Genomic DNA, 17,954 nt, shown 5'->3' with positions numbered 1-17,954 from the left:
CTGTATTGTTCTGCATGCATTTAATGTATTATTTATCTCCCTTGGCACTTAACAGTGAAAGATAACGACCTGACCATTAGCAATGGGGAGCATATAGCACTGGGCAGGAGGCTGTGCTCAATGACCTCCTGAGGTCCCTTCCAACCTCAATTATTTTATGATCCTGTACATACCAGCAGCATCTCCTTCCCCAGATGATTTATCACAGCTGAGCTGGAGGGAATCACTGCTCAGAGGAGCTCAGCCACACCATGCTGATGGGACACAGGCCACCTTTGGTCCAGGTCGTGGTCATCCTTGCCCATGAAGGAGCGATGACTTCTGCAACTTAACATCAAAAGCAGAAGAGCTTTATGCCAATCACTAGAGGAAGCAAAAGTCATTACATAGCAGCAACCTGTGCATACATTGGTTCACAAATCCTGCTGCTGTTACTGCTGTTCATTGCCTGGCTCCTATCACCTAAAAGTTATCACCAATGATGAAGGCCTTCTGTCTATAGGCACTGTAAAAACATATCTAGAGAGGCACCCTCACCAGGTAAACTACAATCTAAATGACATGTCCAGTTGCCCCCCACTATGCATCTTGAAGAGACCAGGGCTACCTCAGAAGTTAGAAACGCATTAGCCCCAGGAGCCCAGGTTCCCATGCCAGTTAGTTTACCCATTTTTTCAGCAGACTGGATTATAGACTTAACATAAATCACAACACATGGTACATGGCCGCTCCGTGTTAAATGCACCAAAATAAAAATGATAGCTGCCTTTTGCATAGGTTTCTCTCATGCCACCGTAGGGATTGCACACGAATGGCACTTACAACAGCTTTCAAGGTCACAGTAAGCCTCCTGCCTCTTTGGCAAAGATAAATTTGAGTTCTGTTTGTGCTTCAAACTCATTTTTCCCTTAGTTAACTTCATGCTTTTACTTAGCTCTATCTTTCTGGTCCAGCAGCCAATTCCAAATTTAATAAAACTTCTCATGTAGATCTCATTCTCTTCTATTTATCTACATTACTGAATTTCTCTGCCTCTTCTTCCCTTTTGCCTGAGACCCAGCACCACATCTCAATATTATTAGTATACAACACATTTGAAATTCATGCCTTCAGGCAAGAGAGTTCTCAATATTGTGGAAAACATCCTGGAGAGCATTACCAAGACAAACTGTCACATTTCCTCTGATCTGCAGCACAGAATCAAACATCTTCAGCAATCTTTGCTCTGATGTTTCAAAGATTTTCCTGGAGACTCCAAAAGGCAACGGCAATTCCTGGGTTAAACGGACTTTCTCCTAGCTCTGACTCTACTCAGCTCCCTGCTCTCACCCTGCAATCCAGCTCGCCTATTTCTCGACCAATATATTCCACAGTGCTGCACACACATTGCCTGGGATGTGATGAGAAGCACGGTGCAGCACTACTTATCTTCCCGATCTGATGGTAGAGATGGCACAGCTCCTGCCATTTGTTTGAGGGCATCTTGGGTCTGAACCATGAGCGGTTCTCTACCTGCAGGGATTCTCCCTCCTTGCTGCCAGCCTGCCCATTATTATTAAGTAACCCCAGGGCAATCTGTGCAGCCTCCCCTGGAGGATGCACCCTGAGCCACGTGGCACTTCAGCAGAGGACATAAATTGAGGTAGATACACCAGTACTTAAATTGAATTTATGAAACCAGGAGTCTATTTCTCATTACAGCTTGCAGTAAATCATCCTCCGCTTGCTTTTGCTTGGAAATTGCTTCAGCTGCTGCCTTTATTTCCATTCTTTTAAATATATAAAATCTTTTGGAAGAAACTGTATATATATTAAAACAAAACAAAAAGATCTGTGCTTTAAAAAAAAAACAGCAAAAAACACCTAGAAAATATTTGCAAGAGACTCTAGGATCTTTGTATGTGAACCACAAGAGACAGCTCCCACTCCCCAAGATTTTACCCAGTAATCTCAAACTTATTTTATATACATATCTTTACAAAGCTGGGAAGTTGCTTTGGACAGGCTGGTGGCTGTGATGGTCTATTAAAAAAAGACCCTTTCACAGTTGAGAAAGAATGACCTCCCTGACCTAGCATGGCTTCTAATCGTGGTTCACCATTAGCAGAGCTGACCTGAGAACAGCACACTGAGAGGGAACCCGAGGCAACGGGAGCATCGGGCAGCGCACGTTTCCCACCCAGGCTGGCACTGGCCTGTTAGCACAGTGAATATCAAGGAAGCCACTTGCTCTGCAGACCAGCTTATCAGCTGATATTTAACACCTTTGGATGGCCTGGAAGCAGAAACCAATATAACTAAGGATATCAAACTACCATCAAATCATAACAGTTGCTTTAATTTCCTTTTACAGAAGGGAAACTTAAGTGGAAATGTGTTCAGGCAAGTATCGCTCGCTCCCCTTTACCTGCTGTGTATTCCTTGTCACTGCCAGGCAGAAAATCTGTACCTTTCCCGGTTTACTGCTTTTCTGTACCGAGAGAATAGACCATCAAAGACTGGCAACTAATTTCCATAGCAAGGAGCCAGATTGGTTTCTCTCCTTACTGGATACTTTTCTGGACCAAAAGCAGTTGTACAAGACCATGTACCCATCTCCTTTTCACTTGTAGCAGAAACATGCAAAAGGGCACCTGAGCACTCATTACTTTATGTATGTGCAAGTCCTACAGAAACAGCATTACACTTGCATGCGAACTGTTATCCAGAGACCAGTTATCAAAGTGCACAGATATTAACCTTATTTTGCATGCACAATTGAACTCATAAACGATTTCCCAAGCATCACTTTGCACAGGGATCTTGCCCTCTACTTTAAAAAATCTTTTGTTCTATATGACAAGGGAAGTACCCGCTTACCTGAAACATCCTTCCTTTCCAACAGCTGACATACAATTCACCACCTGAATCTGGAACAAAGCTTTTAATAGCTCTCCGTTTTCAGCCTCGCTTGCACTTTGGATGGGAAAAAAGCAGACTGTCTATAAAAGCAATCGTTCTGGTTACACTAGCACAAGCCTTTGTAGAAATAGTATTAAGAGGGAAGGAAATTGGAAAAGTAAGGCTTGAGAGTATAATCCTATTTAAAAATGACTTCAGAACCTCTATGGGTCACAGAAAAAAAAAAAAAAAAAGAAAAAAAAAACACCAGGAAAAAAAAAGAAAAAAAAAAAAAAAAGGGAAAGAAAAAAAGCTTCTTCACAGGCTTTTTCTACTTTATGTGAAAAAAAGTCTTGCTAGTTTTCATCTCAGTTCTGTCAGTGTCTTTTAAGCACTCCTGTTTTAAAAAGATAATAATTTGTTCATATCCTAAAGACAGTTCCTTGGCTCCTTCCTCACTATTATTTCCAACCGCCTGTTCTCTATTTCTTCTCTAGGCAGTGGAGAGTGACCTCTCAGCCCAAAGGAGCATCACCTTTACAAAAGGACTACAGCTTCGGCAGAGACTTTCCCAACAGTGATGGTGCTATTTAAAACCTCAACACTGGTCAGCAAACGTCTCTCACCTGCTTTTGCTCTGTGAAGGCTGTATGTGATCAAGGTCTGACAAATTTGGGTTGCCACCAGGTAGCAAACCATCATCCTTCACATCCCATGAGGCTGGAGAAGTTGTGCACTTTTCAAACTGTAACAGAGACACAATGCAAATGGTAAAGAGGATAAGGACTGCAGGTAATTGGTGATACACAGAGATAAACCCAAGTGTACCCAAGACAGAGAAAGAAGAAATCGCCACCGTGAACATCACTGAAACACACCTCCCCATCACTCTTCACGAAGTCTGAAGCTGTAGACATTTGAATTCAAAAAGATGTTGGAGGAGTATGACATCAAATAAAAGAAAGTTTTCTTATATAAAAACTGTAGGTGTGTTATTAATAAGGCTTTCCTGAATTAATTTTAAAAGTTATCATTCTTTTAACTGGACTAACAATCATTATTAGTTGTATCTTGAAACATGGGATCGACATAATACATTGCTAAAGTCAACACTTGTTCCCTCTCACCACCCCCACAAAAAAACAACAGAAGACACAAAGAAATGAAAAATATAGCTCGAGCTTAATTATTTCCACCACCCCCACCCACCCCCCGGCAGTAGATATCTACTGTATTGAACAGCCTCTGCAGAAAAGCAAGTAAGGGGAAATGTTAACAGAAGACAATGACGGTAAGAAAATTATCCTGGACACAAAACAAATAAATTGCTGGGCCTACCCTACAGACTCTGAGCTTCCAAATGATGATGATGGGTGGTTAGCCATGGGATATTGACATAGCCTTGACAGGTGTTGTCTTTTATTAGATGTGATAAAATTAGAGGTTACGGGTGAAGAGTGATACAATGAGCTATTCCCTGATCATACAGAAAGTTGACAGAAAGATTTTTCATGTATCAATTTTAGAATGGGATACTTAACATTTTCAGTGCCATTTGATGACATTCATGAAATGATAATGACTTGGTGTCAGTAATGACCTAGACTGGATTTGAAGTGGTAACCTGGAGGTAAAAAGCTTTATAAGGTATTACTGTCACCTAAGAGTTTGCCATCAAGCTTCACTGCCACTTAAGGTCCACATTATTAGAAGTCCTGCACTCTGCACAGTGTTTGTGAAAGAGGCTAGAATTAGTCTCACTATAATAAAACTGCCTTTGATTTAAACAGGAGCAGACCGAAGCCCATGATGAGCAGATCTATTGTCACCTGCCCCTTCCTTCTCCGTTGCTGCCCATTTTCTGTAACCTTGTTCCATGCCCTGCAGAACGCAGCTGATGAAGTGACCCCTGAAGACAGCATACTTTATGATCTGCTCTACTTGCACCTTTTGCTGCTGACAGTATGGGAAGCAAAATAAAGGATGTGGCCTAATTAAATTTCTGTATTATTATATTAATAAAGAGGGGAAACCTCTGGCAAGAGCAAATCAAGAACAAAACCCAGTGATCTGCTGGCTAGAATGGAAAAGTATAAGATGAGATGAGCCTTCTTGCTCCAGACCCTCTTTTTACCCACTCTTCCCTGTGGGAGTCAGCAACATTTCTTTGTGCCACAAAATTAAAGCTGGCAATTTGGAAGTAAATGACCATATGTTGTGACATGCTAAGCCACCCGAAGAATGAGAAAGCCACAATCACTTGGGTTTACTCCTCTTCAGGATATCCTGAATCCTTATCCCAGTTCCAGTTAACTTGAGCACTACCTGGACAGTTACAAACCGGTCTGCTTTACTGGTCTAATCGGTTTAAGCGAAGCTGGAGCTGCTTTCCTGATGATAGCATTTGTAAACACACTCTACAGAAAAAAGGCTGTAAAGCCACGTGCGCACAGAGCACCTTGCGGAGTAAGAGATTAAATGACACTTTGGCAGTTGGTTTTGGTGGGTTTTCCCCCCGTATGCCATTTCTACATTCTGCTTTCTAAGAGACAAGCTGTGGAACCAAGGCAAGGCCCTTGGCAGAGAGTGCTGCCCCTGTGCCTCGCTGGTGCCTGCAGGACGTCTGAGGGGTCCCATAAAAGCCACCAAGGCTGTTTGCAGCAAAGCCGTAACAGCTGCCCTCTGTCATATCACACACCGATTTCCGTGTTCCTTCTGTTTAAGACCACTAATGCAATTGGCAGTGGTATTCCAAGCACATTTGGGAGAACCTGACTCTTTCCTGGCTTTTGAAAATGTTTGTAGAATTATTGTCAGAGTCTGTCTTAGGCTTTGTATAAGTATGCAGATGAGACTGCTGACTTTATTTACATGCTACGCATTAGCTGGCCATCTGGCTTCTCCCAAAATAACATAAGAACGGATTTTAAAATCATTAGGTATATTAAAATCATAAAAGCAATAACCATTTTTTATTGTTGTCAAGGACCACTCTGAGTCATTCTTATACTCCTTGATTTTTTCTAGTATATCAAAAATTAAAACCAGGTTTTATTAGTGGTATTATTGGATGTGCAATTTTAAGTATATGTAAGAATTCTGATACTTGAAAGGTAATAAAAAGTGCTGCTATATCAATTTTCTGACCAGTTCTATATTTTAGGATTAAGCACAATAATCACATAATACTTTATGTAACCTTCCGTGTTAAACATTAGCTGAAATGGTAGCTGCGAGCAAATATCTGTTGGCAGTAATACCCCTTTAAGATCACTGAATTGCACAGAGTATAGCTACCGCTACACATACTCCTCCAGGGCGGTTGTGAATTGAGCCATGCTATTGTGATAAACATGTTGACAGTAAAATCACTTGAGAAAGAAGAAAACTATTCATATTTTTTGAAATGAACCAAAATAAAGAGATTTTTCTCATTTCCCAACTGGTAACTTACACAATTGCTATGGCAGCAGTATTATTTCTCATTTAATAGACTGTGAAGGTCTCCTCTTTATTTACAGTAAATATTTAAGTGGTTTCTTTAAATGAAAATTACACCCTTTATTTTTTTATAAATTGTGATTTTTCTGAAATTAGGAAGATGTCATTTGCTGAAGAAAATCAATATATAAACTAATCTGAAGATATTCAAAAGGTGTGTGTTTATACCTTTTCCTGATAAAAAGGGAAGTGGCTTTTCCCATAAGTGTTTTATCAGAAGATGCTCAGTTATAAGCACAAAATTCTTCCAGCCATAGCTTGATAAGTAAGGCATTATTTCAGTGAGGATGATACAGTTATATTCATCTAAAAATTCCACAGAGGGAGGAGAAAAATCAGGACTCTCGGTACTCTTCAGTGATTACACTGCAGCATTCTGTGCTCAGTCATCTGGAGAAGCTGAGCTCGTCAGGCCATGACTCTCCATCATTGACTTTTTCTCCCTTTGAGCCATGGATGTAACACATTTTCCTTTCCTTCCTTAATACAGCTGAACTTCGTATCATTTTACTTTTGAATGTCACAGCAAGCCAGAGGTCTAATTTCAGTATCAGTTCAGGATCCCTTTGGATACGTATCCATGAGAGCGTCACTTTCCTGGAAGTGCGTCAGTCTCGCTCAAGGATGGTGCTTCCAAGGCTGAACCAAACCAGGCTTTTGACACCATTTCTCACTACAAATGTCCCTATAGCTCCAGCCACATGCTTTAAGAACCTCACTCACTAGAAACCCAGTTCATATCTAAAAACCTAATCAAGATTTTTTTCTAAAAAAGCTGGCTCCTGAACATGACGAACTTAGCTGACACCCCCAGCAGAATGCCCCAGCTTTGTGTCCCATTGCCAGGTTGCAAAAGCTTTCAGCTCATCTCAGCTGTTTCCAGCCAAGGCACAAAATTATTAAAATTAGGATAACAGACATAATTTGCTGTTGTGTATGGAGTATGAAACAGAAAAATAAAGAGGTTTCCGGGTCTGGGCATTAATGGGCAAGTGTCCCATTGAAGAGGTGCACAGGGGATAGAGACAGACCTCCCAGTAATATTTTTATTCCTTGTAATTTAAATACTAAATCAAGGCTTGATTTTTCTTTAGCAATTATAGTTACTTAGAAAATAACCAAAAAGCCCTTTAAGTATGGAAATACGCAATTGTCTAATAACATGTTATTTAAACATTTCCTCAAATAAGGTTGTTTTACTTTCAGTCAGAGAAGACAGTAAGAATTATAGTCTGTGTGTACCTTACTGTGTCGTTTTTAGATATAGGCAGCCTAGAACAGAAGTGGCCAACATAACACAGTGAAAAAAAGTCAGTGCTGGAGTACCTGGCAGGCACCACCGCTTGGTACATAACCCACAATCCAGGCAAATTCCCAGCCATTGAAACGTCTCCTACATGGCCATGCACATCAATTACTGTTTCTAAAACTGACAGTTTGGGTTAAATTGCAAAGCAGTTCCATCCGCTATGAAATATCACTTTCTGTAGGAGTGTCTGTAGAATGCTTCTAAAATTAAGCCATTCTTAAAATTACACATGACTGAGGAGTGTTCCATATAATTAAAGACAGTTTGGTGGTGAGAAATTTTGTTTGCTTTTAATGCAGAGTGTCAGGAAATTAACTGTAAGTATTCCCGTGAAAAAAAGCTGCATCCGTGTAAGGACAGGGCACAGATCAGGCATCGGAGACTCACTACAGAAAACTCCTGGAAAACAGGGTTTACTGAGAAGCAAACCCAGCTTGCTAAATATTGCACAGCTATTACTGCCAAGCATGCCTGCAAGAAAACTTCCAAAACCGAGTTTTGTTTGTCTCTTCAACTCTTCCAGCACACCGAAGACTAGGTTGTCTTTGTATTGCCTTGCTCTGCCCCAGAGAAGGCCCCCGAATAACCATTTCAGTCTCAACTTAATGACTTTTTGATAGGGACAATTAAAAAATTTTCACCTTACATTTCTGAACTGACTCTCAAATTTAATATTTCTCAAGTGAGAATCTTGCTGTGAAAGAGTGAATTCCAAAGGTTTAGATTTTGGTACATGGTTAAAAAGAAGTTTTCTGAAATGCATTTTGGTTTAGGTTTTATTTCTTTAATACTTAAAATTCTAACAGAAGTCTACTAAAGGAAGTATATTTTCTTAGAAGAAAAAAGGTTTTAGAGAAATCATTGCAAGTTACTGATTTTCTCCTAAAAATGTTTCCGAGTCACATATTTTTTACAAAAAAAGTGCAGTTTTCAGGGGAAAAATTCAGAAAAGTCCTATTTGATTGAAAGCTGATTGGTGATCTTCACCAATACTCCCTCCTTCCACGTAGAGTAGCTATTTTATCTAAGAACCAGGAGTGAAACGAAACCAGCGGATGAGTAAGCTAGTCCCAGAAATAGAGACATTAACCTTGGGGAAAGCTGACGACCCATCAAATTTGACTCCTCATTATTAACCCTTCAAGCTCTGTAAGGTCTTTTAGGGGTAATAGCTTCATTTTTTTTAAAACCCAGACAGTGCTGGGACAGCACACTGCTAAGTACACAGTCACTGTAATAATTATTTAATTATGTTTTGTTACTAAGCAAACTCATAGTTTTAACTCTTTGACATTACTCCAGAATGGCCAGGGACATCCAGACTTAAGACAGATATTAATTATGAAACATGTAATACTGAACCATCCTTTGTATTACATTCGGGTTTTTTCTGAAGATGTCAGCACATAGCTACTCCTATTTTTTTCTCTCACTTTAAACCTGTATTGGTTGATACAGATATTTCTGCATTCAACAGTGCTTAAGAGCCATTAAATTAGTATTTGTTGCTCAGTAAAGAAGAAACAACTGTAAGGGCTCTTCTCAAGGGAGCCAAACAGTTGCAAAACCACAGGAATTATCCATAGCGAGAACCATGCAATTATTGTTTGATAATTAAAGGGTAATATGGATTAATGAAACTTTTCTAACACATGACAGTGAAAGGATCATGCCTTAAAATACTACATTACATTTCAACATGGCTCAACTTTCAAGGCATCTTCAATGAAAATGGAAATTTCTGAGAGCCTTACTCATTTTCCCCCCATCAGCCCCAAGGAAAACTGTGCTTGTAAAGGAAATATTTTGTTAGAGTCATATTGCAGAAAGGTAACAGGAAAAACAGTCCACTTTGATTTCTTATGCACTGGAAGAAATGTGTGCAGCTGGAGAGGCTTACTCTCTAATCCACTTGGCACTGGATGATACACACCATGGCTGACACTGATACCCTCCTAGATCCTAGGTGAGATCAGGCAGCTTAATAGCAATTCCCAGCCGGCCTCAGGCTGGCTGCCCGCAGCCCCAGCGCTGCCAGCCTGCCTCCACCAGCCTACCCAGCTGCCGCTCCGGGCAGCCAGAGTCCTCCCAGCCTCCTTTCTGTGCCGCCTCACCACTGGCCATCCCATCTCTACTGTCCTTACCCGTCTTCCAACGATGATAGACAGCTTGAACCACGCAATAAGTGACGGAGGAGTTCTGTAGGACAGGCGGTCCAGCAAAAGCTTGTGATGCTGCCTGCAGCCTATGCAAAGCATAGCACGGAGCAGGGAGTATATACTTACTTTTGCTGTTTATCACTCTGTTACTATTAGTTTGCAACAATTAACCTCCTGCCCACCTTCAGACTACTGATTTTAGAGAAGGATTAGAAGAGATCATTGCTTGCAATTGATCTTTGCTGCTGGAAAGGCTGTGTCCCCGGATCTTGATAATGTTTGTAGAAACAAAGTTCAGCCCTCAGCCAGGACAGACACAGCCTGGCTGCAGTTGTCCGTGGTACGCTGCGTTACACCAGGTGAGCATCTCTCCCAAACGTCAAACTTAAAGACATTACCTGGAAAAATGATCTCTCTTGTACTGCTGTAAGATGGACTGAGCCTGCCAAGCTGTGGACTTTGAAACCACGCAAGGTTGCAGAAGACGAATGGAGCACAAAAACCTGCATGAGAGGTACTGATAGGAAAGCTCCTGCAGGACAGCAGTGATCCTTAGTCTTTTAACCTCTTTAATACTAAGACCATAATCCCTTTGCAAGCATCTATCCTGTGCAGATAACCAACCTTTGTCTGCCAGACACTGCAGAGACGTGGAAAAGACAAGTTGTGCTTCAGATGGGAAAAGCAGCAGGCGCAGAGCAGGGAAGTAGCAGCTTTCCCTCACGTACACCCACTGAACAGCGGGATCCCTTAGCTTTTCCCAGTCTGCTAAAGCAGAGGACTAACATCTTTATTTTCAGTCTTTCCTCCCTACCACAGACTTGCTGTTGAAGGAAAAATTGTACTGCACACTACAGAGAACAATTTCATCAACTAATTTGCTTTTATTGCTTTCCAAGGTGCCCTAGCTAGCTGTTTTCTCTCCAAGGTGGGCACCGGGAAAGCTTAGACTGCTCTCATTACCGCCTTTCACACCACTGAAGTTAAGTACCTGCTGCAATATTCTGTTAAATGACAATAGGTTTGAATATTACCCATGTTCAATGGGAAATTGGTCTAGAAACCGCCTTTACCCACCGTCACGGGATTGCTGATCGCTCCTAGCCCGACAGAAGTTCCCCGCTGGGTGCCACATACGTGGGGGTGACCCGCTGCACACTTGCAATGGGAAATTCAAAGCAGCACCTTGGAATAAACGCTTGCCCCAGGGTAGGGGGGGAGAGCACTCATCAGACAAGCTGGGTTAAAAGTTCAGCAGAGATGGAGGCAGTCAACCTGTACCATTTTAATAGCATGGTGTTCTAAAGGTTGCCTTTTAAAATCGCTTTTCATGGTAAGGGAAATAGGAACCAAGTTTGGGACAAATTTGCTGAAAAGCAAAGGGCACGATGTATTTTGTTGAAGTTGAGTTGAAGGTGATGCAATCGTCACAGAGGTGATTTGGCCCCTCCAGCGACACCCTCAGTGCTGCCCACCAAGGTGTTGTCCTCTGCTTTACATACCCGAGACAAAGCCAGTTCTGTTTCCAAATCCAAGCAGACAAACCATTCATGGGAAACAAATGTACGGGTGTAGCTTTTTTCTGAGAATCATTCACAAACTTCCATGAACCAAGCCTCAGTTAACCAAATGCATTTCTGTTTTGAAAATGCTGAGTTGTTTATGGAAATGACCTCCAGCTTGCTCCTGACAGCGGCTCAGCAATTTGGTTTTGTTGTTCATTATTGTTAGCATTTGACTGTTTATCTAAATCCTGGAGCAGTCTGCCTTCTCCCTCACAGTACAGCTGAGCACTTTAAAAAGAAGAAGCCAGAGATGGAGCAACCTGCAACAAGCCACAGAACTCTATGGAGAATTGTTGGAGAAAAATCTCATTTGAGCCAATATTCTAGGAGATTTAGAAGAAATGGGCTGGATCTGTTATTATGTCACTGTAACTGAAAAAAAAAAAATAATCTTCTAATATTTACAAAAAATAAGAGGTGAATCCTCAGCTGTTTTAAATAGGAACAGCTATTTGCCTTCAAAGTTGTACACTGCCAGTTGGCTGTCTTTCCTGGAGGAATGGCCGGACCCAATATTAGCAAATGGCACTGGTGGTCTTTCAACTGGAGCCCAACAAACTGTTTCATTTGAACATGACCGCTCAGCTGTCACGTTGGGACAAGCAGGCAGTTGCCCTGATCATCGCTCTTCGTTCTGCTTTGTTTGCTCTTCCAAAGACAAATCATGTGCTTCAGCTTTCAGGTGCACCAAAGTGTTTCTTCCAAACCACAGTTTATCAGACTGTGGGATTCTTCAGGATAAAATGTGATAGAATTTAAAATTAGAAGATGTCATTATTGTTAAAGATGCTCTGTTTTATCAAAAATAAAACCACCACAAAAAAAGCCCACCCAAGAAAATCCAAACCCTACCTAGTCATAGCAATGATGGAGAAGAGAGGAGAATGAACATAGTGCTGCCATAGTCATCCAATAAAATCAGCAAATTTTTGGGTGGTTACAAATTAATTATTTGCCTGAGTAATCCAACATATTTTCGTATACAGCCAGTGGCAGGGGATGATTCAGGTGCTGTTTATGGGTGCAGAGACTCCTCTGGGTCCCTCCACGACCTGCAGATCTGCAGCAGAGCAGCCACCCAAGCAGCTGGCCCAGCAGAGACCCTCGTGCCCCCAGTTAACGCTGCAGCCACCTGAGGCTGGCAGGGCTCTTGCTTCTCCCCTTTTCACCTACAGCTCTCCAGCTAAACTAAATTTTTGCATGTGGAAAAATGCAGCAGGAGGCTTAATAAGAATGAAACAAAGACAAAATTCTTTCTTTTGCACTTTAGAGACCAAAACTATAGTCTAAACCCTGAAGATATGTTCTGCTTCTCTGCAAACCTCGACAAGCAACATGTTGCTATGTGGTTTAATTTTATTTATCATTGGCTATTCCAAACTACAGGTCTACCAGGCACATGCAGAGCAACGTCCAGCATGACCACTGTAATTACAGCTTTGAGTTACTGGGGGAGAATCATAGTTCTGCACTTAGAAAAATTATCTCATCTCCCTTCATTACAGATTGATCTTTGCCCTCTATTATTGATGCAGCTGACAAGGCAAGCACATTAAGATGGCTCTGAAGAAGCTGACACAATGGAGTTTTCAGATATAAATTTATAAGTGTCCTGACTTGTCAGTTTTTCCATTACAAATCTTCTTTGGCAGAGGATAAGGGGAATCAGCTAGTTATAATTTAGCCATGAAATTTTAATTATTGGCTAAAATCAGCTGAATTTAGAAATTAGGTTTGGTCATAAAATTGCATGTGAGAGAGGGACTGAAACCAGAAGTTACTTAACATCTAAGAGGCATTGGGGTTTTTTGTTAATAAAACTGGTAATTATTCAATTACAAAATCAAATGCTGCTGTAAGGGTAAGAAACATAGAAAGAACATCTGAGATATGTCAACGAGGTTTCATCTTTTCCATACCCATATGAATAACTGATGTTTGGTTTGTGGTTGATCAAAACAAGAAATTATGTGCAAAGCATTTCGCACCTTTTTTTTTTTTTTTATTGTCACTTGTGCAAAGGTCATGCAAGTCCTGCTGAGATCAAGGAAGAGATTTACTCTGCTCTGCAAAAAGCAGCTGCCTTTATTTCATGCTCACACATGCAATCCAGGTGCCTGAGTACAACCCCTTCCCTTCGGAGTTCAGGACCTTATACTCAACCATACTTCTCAAAGACCTTAACATGAAATTCAAACTACTATGAAAACAGAAAAGGCAAATAATGTACTGAAGTCAGACCCTTCAAACTAGCAGGCAGCTCTGTGTAACTGAGATGTAAATAAGTTCTTACAAGGAGAGGATATAGAAGCATTTTGAGTTATAGATTCTGAGTAATTTGAAGACAGGATTAAAGCGATATTACAGGCCACAGATCGTTAATTCAAATGCCTGAGTTAGCAAAGCAATGCTGGACACAGCCCTGGGCACAGACATTAGCATTCACCGCAAGGACTTCACAAACGGAGTGGTACACTAGTAAAAAACCAGGAGGAAAAAAAAATCCCTCTGCAGACCACAGCTGCTCGATATAGATTGTCTTTCAATTTTAATTTGAATCGTCATCTTTCCAAGTCAGATTGACTAATACTAGGGTACCTTATCCAAAAGCCATGTGGTCCAATCAAAGATCAATTTACAATGTGTTTGAAGAGACTGATTCTTCTAATTTGTGGACATCAGAATGTTTAAGCTCAGCTAGCATCACCAAGACATGGCCAAAGCATCATTCTAGTCAAAAGACACACAGACAATACTCAACAGATGCAGATTACCTGAAATTACTTTTTATTAACTCACCTAGAAACGTAAGCCAGAAAGAAATTGTTCAGAGCTCATCCTTCCTGGAGTATTTCACTGTGTCAGCCAAGCCTGAACTTCCCTGACCCTCTGGCATGTCCCCAGCTTCCTCTAGGTAAGCTCTCCCAGACCCGTAGGTGCCTTCTCATAAATGCCCCTGCAGTTCTGGATTATCGCCCCAGTTTGTTGGTTCTCACACCCATCGCAAAGCCATTAGACAAGACTTGGGCCATTTGTGCCCTGCTCAGCCCCATGGCCTCAGTCTGGAGCCATCAAGCCGCCACTTTCTTCCAGCAGCAAGACAGATCTGTGGGCAGGAGCCCAAACTCAGGGATGTAAGGTCCTATGATATTTTCCAACCAGTTGCATATGCATTTAATCACCTCCTGGTTACTACACCAGCTAACTTTTCTCAGCCTTGACAACCTGACAGCATCCCGTAATGTTCTTTGCTGTGGTACGTAGGACTGAATTACAACTAATTCCTCAGGGCAAATTATAGATCTACAGTCTGCAAAGTCAAGGAGCACTTAGGTTTGGGGCAGTCATGTTTCTTTCTCTTTTATGGTCTCCAAAAAGAACAGAAAACTGTCTTTTAAAGTCTGTGTGTAGCCATGGCTTTTCACACTTGAGAAATGCTCTCCACAAAGAGCAGCAGAGACCTTAAAAGAGAGGGATGCAACAGCAGCGTAAGCAAACACACCACCAACAATGCCAATTGCTTACGTAAGGCTGAGGCACAGTGAAACGCTAAAAAAATGCCTCTGCCCCATTAGCCTCTGTGTGAATACAGATGTTTTAATAATTACATGTGTGGAAAGACACAAGGATGCTTATCCTCCACCTTCATAACCCACAGATGTCTGCATCTACAGTATCTGTGTAAGAGTTGCCATCCTTCTTTTTCCCTCTGGTATTTTTTTGTTTAGCTTCTCCACAGGAAAAAAAAAAAAAAAAGTTAGATCAGCAGAGATATGAATTTCCAGTGTGCTTTGATTGGAAATTGCAGCGTAGCAAAACCAGCACAGAGATTGTGTTTGAGTTCCTGAGCCATCCAATATCCTTAGGTACCCCTCAGGTAATGATTTTCACTCCCACTTGCTGGATTTTATGCTGAAGTATAAGCTCTTTTAGAAATGGAACTGTTCCTGACTTTCCTTAGGGTGGGGTTTTTTTCCCCAGAGTTTGTATTTTCCAGGTATTTCATACAGAGAACTCGACATAATTTTTCTGCTAAATTTATACATTCAAATTTGGGAAGCTGGGCAGACCTTTTCCTTTTGATTGTTGGCTTTGCCACACCATTAGTTTTAATTGGTGATGGCAGCAGCACGGTGTGCAACGCAGCACTAGCTGCTCGCCCTCTGCCCCCTCCGACATCAACGCCAGAGAGCCTCTGCACCAAGATGGTCTGTCTGTTTAAAGCTCACCTCTTTCAAAACAACAGAAATACTTGGAAATATACTTTTCAAATCTCAAAATGTCATTTTAGAATTTGATCCAGCTTCATAATGCAAAAACTTCAAAAACAGAAAATAAAACATTAAGCCACTAGATCCTCTTAGAAGAATAGTGCGAGATTCCTCTGCTAGTCCTCCCACATGGCACTGGCCATCTATTTTTGAATTTTTCATTAAACGCTATGGATTGAGTGACCTCTGTATATAATTTAATACCAGTAAATGTGTACATTGTCCAGTCTGTAGTAATGCAAACCACCTGCCTGGGGATTCCTGAGTCAATTGATTGTGTTATACTTAAAAGGTAAGATGTCATAACCTGTAATAAGTACTTCCACTTTTAAAGGAAGAGGGAAAAAAACCTAAGGTGTAACATAAATACATTTGTTTACTGTCTTTCTTGAAAAAGAACTTTGTTCTGTGCATTAAAAGGTTGTATTATACTCCCAGTTTGAAAGGATCTACTGCCTTTACAAGAAATAACTTTGCATGTGTAACCCCAGCTGCTGCCTGAACGCTGTTCTAATAACCGAAGGGATAACTCCTCTGCAGCTTGTAAGCACGAAGCATTTCAGGAGGTTTTTTTTTAGTTAGGGATGTATAGGAAAGACTCCCAAACTGGTTGACTTTTTACACGCACTAAAGAGCTATAAAAAATGATGTATAGCTGCAAAGCCACCCAAAAGGGGCCCTGTGGGCGCAGAGCAGATCCTTGCACGAACACCACGCTGGATCTGAAAGACATCAAGCATCTTCTGCAAACGGCCCGTGCACTGGGGCTCAGGTGCAAGAGCCCTGGCTGAAGTGGTGAGGGCTGGAAAACTTTAACGCTGAATTACAACCTGTCTTCAGGTTCTCACAGTTCTACCGTATATTTATTACTGGTCTATTCCAAACCTCTGTTTTCTAGCATTTTCGTTCTTTCCTCGTGGGATCAGAATGTTAATTGTCTATTTTTCAATACATATTTTTTAATAAGATAGATACATTGCTTTAGCTGAAAAGCTTATTTAAAAGTCCAAAACAGTTAATGTTTGATAATGAAATCAATAACATGTCTTTCTGGCAATGTATTTATTGGAGATTTTTCTTTTTACTTTGTTTATTTTTCCACTTCAATACCTTTTGCAAATTACTTGTCATTATAATTATGATAAAGCAGTGATTGCAAAAATGCCACAAAGTGTTTCTATGAATTTGAGCAGCACAAATCAGATTACATCAAACACGATGTTTCAACACAGCAGTTAAGCAGTCTAGCTGATGGTGCCACAAGAGGCAGTGTGCTTTCAAAACTGCAAAAACTTTACAGCAGCCTGAGCATTTGAAAGAGAAGTTAGACTAAAGCAAGACTTGGTTATACCTGCAAAATGGCAGAGGAGTTCCATTACCTAGAAGAGCAATTTTGGTGCAGCTATGAAATGAAGAAAGAAGCTGAGGCATTTATCAGAGAAAGACAATTTTTTTAAACTTGTTGGCAACATATCATACACAATTTATCCAAACATAATTACATGTGTTTTTCATCTAAATAATTCAGCCAGGATCACTGCTGCCACAACTAACAATATTGAGGTACGGTCTGACGGATCTTCTTACAAGGTGAAACCCTAGAGTAGTTGTTACAATAAGCCCCTTTTCTGCAACAGAAAAGGCCACCGTTGACCCCTGCAGACGTGGAGGGTCTCAGTCCTGCCTGCGGGTCTCCTGCAGGATGGTAACACCTGATGCTCTCTCCAGGGCCCAGCAGGAGTTCTGTACCCTGCGCTCATGGCATGCGCAAAATATACGCACATACCGATGTAAACAACCAGGAAAATCAACAAACTCTTAAGTCAGCCTCTGCAAGAAGTAAGTGTTTGCAGAGTAATCCTTTTTAATTTAGTGACTCTGTCTTTTGTGTTTGGCTGCATCTTATTATATTCAGAGATCTGAATGCATTGTGTACAACGTGTACTTAAATTTGCATAGAAAATTCAGACTTACTTACATCTGAAAATAAATAGTGTGATTGAATAAAATAGGCTAATTGCCTACGTTCCTCTTTGAGACTGCACATCTCTTGTTTCAGTCAAGTGGGAGAATATAAACACAGTTACTAGAGGTGTGCCTGTATGTACAGAAACAGATTTTTCTCAATGTGGGGGGCACGCATCTGTGTTTGTAATGAATGTGAAGATGCAATGGTTTCTACAAAGCACCTTCCTCAGCAATTTCTCCTGCTAATTTTACCCTCTGACTTACCTTTTGGCCAGGGTTCCAACTTCCTACCTCCAGTTTC

The sequence above is a fragment of the Falco biarmicus genome, chromosome 13, assembly GCF_023638135.1.
Source record: "Falco biarmicus isolate bFalBia1 chromosome 13, bFalBia1.pri, whole genome shotgun sequence".
NCBI lineage: Eukaryota > Metazoa > Chordata > Aves > Falconiformes > Falconidae > Falco > Falco biarmicus.
This window is presented reverse-complemented; position numbering follows the sequence as displayed.